Raw genomic sequence first — 2,954 nt, 5'->3', positions numbered from 1 at the left:
CTCTCTCTCTCTCTCTCTCCCCGGCCTATCACCCGGCCCAGCAGCTCGGGGCCGGGCCGACACTGTCAGCTATTGACTGATGGCGATGCTGCTCAAAGTTGCGGCTCACACGAGATGGCGGTGGATGGACCGCATCGAACGCCCCGCGGCCCCCTCGAACTCCTCGAGGAGAGAAAACAGAGATTCCGCTTCGACGCCGACCACAAAGCTGAGCGCGGATTCCGTGAGCAGCCGACTGATTCCGAAGAACCATCTCCTATACCTTCCGTATAGCTCCGTCCTTGCCGCACTCATTGAGCAGCGCCCCTTGAGGTCTCTTCGGAATCAGTCTGCAGGTGGAGCGACACAACTCGCCCGCAGGAGAGTGGGAGGAGAGACAGAGACAGACAGAGAGAGGGGGGAGGGGGGAGAGAGAGACAAAGAGAGGGAGACAGAGAGAGAGACAGACAGACAGAGAGAGACAGAGAGAGACCGACAACAAGCTCTTTCCGCCTCACACTTTACTCTGCCCTTCGCTGCCGAGGGACAAAAGTTTGCAAAGAGAGAGAAAAAAAAAGGAGAGAAGGGTCATCAATATCCCACATAGCCTTCCTCTCTGTCATGAACTAATCGCGGCCCTGAGCCCTGAGAGAGTAAAATCAGTTTGGTCCAATGACGCACTGTCTCGTGGCGCGGCGTGGCGTGGTGTGGCGCGGCGTGGCTTGGTGCGGCGGTGGTAGAGTGGCTCGGTATCAGGAAACGACAGCGACAGACTCTGCTCGCTCGACGAGGGCCGATTGACACCGCGTCTGGCCGGTCGCTGTGAAATGTGGTGGGACGCGCCAGTTACAGTAAGGCGAGGGCGTCGAAGGAGTGGAGGCGGGACGGGAATTTGCAAACGTTTATCCATCCCGGCCCTGAAACATACCAGACGCGTGCGGGCGGCGGGTTTGCCTATCCTCGCTGCGCACGGCTCCTTACGGCCCCGTGCGAGTTAGGCAACCCACCCGCACCCGTGCATGCGGTACAGTACAACAACCACGAAAGTGCGCGGCGTGAATCAGCCACCTGGTATTTTAAAAGCTCCCCTATGACTGAGTGAAGAGAAAACGTGAAAAAAAGTGTCATGTATTCTTTCACCAAGTATGTCATTATGGAGAACCCGTAGCGGCGCGTGCGGCCCGCGCGTTGACGAGGAGAAGACGCGCTTTGACTCCCCCTTTTCATCAATCCAGACCAATTCATCACCATCATCGTCTACCCCCGGTCCTTTGCCGTTACACCGGCCTGGCTGCGAGCGCGCGGACCAAGATTATTACAAATATCATTATGCCGTCCTCCCACTCCCCCAGGCCCAAGCCCCGCCTCCGCGGGGCACACTTACTTGCCTTGACGGTAGCCCTAGCCTTATAAATAAATCGAATCCAATTTGCCCCGTGTCTTCGCGTTGGTCACGCCCGCCCCCTACCGCCCCTCCCGCCTACGCCCCCCGCCGCACCATCCGCCCCCGCGCCCCCATTCCGCCTCGTATATGCTGATGCTAGTCGCGCACCCCCGTTCAGGAAAAATAGCGGAATAGCCCGGGGGGGGGGAGGGTGTGGCAGGGGCGGGTGAGGAGAGGGGGAGGAGAACGAGAGGGGGAGGGGGAGAAGGGGAGGAGGACGAGACGGGGAGGAGGGGAAGGGGAGGAGGAGGAAAGGGGGAGGAGGACGAGAGGGGGAGGAGGACGAGAGGGGGAGGAGGACGAGAGGGGGAGGAGGACGAGAGGGGGAGGAGGACGAGAGGGGGGAGAGGGGGTGCCCGACAGTAAAACACGAGCCGCTGTCTGTGGGAAATGTGTCACCAGTGAGGCGAGGAGCGGGGGATAAGGAAGAGTCTCGAATAGCTTATTTCCATGCTGCTGCTGCCGCCGCTGCTGCTGCTGCTGCTGCTGCTGCGCCAGGGCAGGGGTTGGTCGGCGGCTCCATTCACATCACGATGTGTGTCGTATACCACATACCTCAGGTCGGGCGCGGGGCAGGGCAGGGCTGGGCGAGGCGGGGTACGGGACGGCGCGGGCGCCAACCCGCCGGCCGGGCGGCTACTGGCCTACTGCTCCACTCGTAAACCTCCGAAAAAAAAAATTGAGGACAACGCATATCAAGTTCGGCTTAAGGTCATTCAGAGGCAGGTCTTCACCCTCCTTTTACGGCAAAGCACTTTCGTCCCGAAACTTGTGAGCGATACAACGCCACGCTACTTCATTGGAGTGTCTTCCCATCCCATATGAAGAAGTGTTCAACGGAGCAGTTGCGCACTTGCAAGTGTTCGCAGTCCGTGGAAAGCCAAAACTGTAAAATTAAACAATTAGAGCAGACTTTACTCATTTGGAACCATAACATGCACCCCGCTTTCTCCGTTTCTCCGTTTTTGCCCGAGCGAGAAGGCGTGGTCTATCGAAGACTCCCAGCAGCACCCGCCGCCGGCCGCCGCCACCCCGTCGGCATACGTTCCAGATCTTGGTTCATTCATTACGGCCCGACCCACCCGGGGGGCAAACTTTCCGTATTGTTTCAAGTTTACAAGTAGAGCCCCTTCCGCCGCGTTTCTCGGCGCGGCGCTGCGGGGCGCTGCGTCGCCATCTCTCCTCATTCGGGATTCTGCAGAAAGTCGTCGTCACTGATCGCGATAAAAACTATGGCAGGTTATTTGCAAAAACTTTTGGCTGAGCTGGGGAAGGGTGGGGGGAGGATCTATGCAGCCGACGACGCGAGCCTTGACCTAATCTCCGGTCCAGCACCGGCGGCGGTGCGGCGGCTGGGGGGACTGCCAGGGAGGCTGTATGAGAGGGATGGGCCGAGTGAGTGTGAGTGACAGCGAGGCCAGTACGGCAGATCTGCGACCGTCCCGCTCACACCCACACACGGCAGTCCCCGCAATCAGGAGGCGTGTTGGGATAGGAAAAGGGACCTCCCCCTCTCCCCTCTCCCCCCCCC

General features: G+C 59.7%; 1 protein-coding gene across 2 annotated transcripts in view; it reads left to right on the top strand.

Moving 5' to 3' along the window:
• Positions 1–2,954, top strand: part of LOC113216690 (opsin, ultraviolet-sensitive-like) — a 28,245-nt gene that overhangs the window by 12,284 nt on the left and 13,007 nt on the right. The window lies entirely within an intron of this gene.

This window comes from Frankliniella occidentalis, unplaced genomic scaffold, assembly GCF_000697945.3.
Source record: "Frankliniella occidentalis isolate FOCC.00 unplaced genomic scaffold, Focc_3.1 Scaffold275, whole genome shotgun sequence".
NCBI lineage: Eukaryota > Metazoa > Arthropoda > Insecta > Thysanoptera > Thripidae > Frankliniella > Frankliniella occidentalis.
Note: the sequence above shows the minus strand (reverse complement) of the source record. Positions and strands in the feature narration are given on the sequence as shown.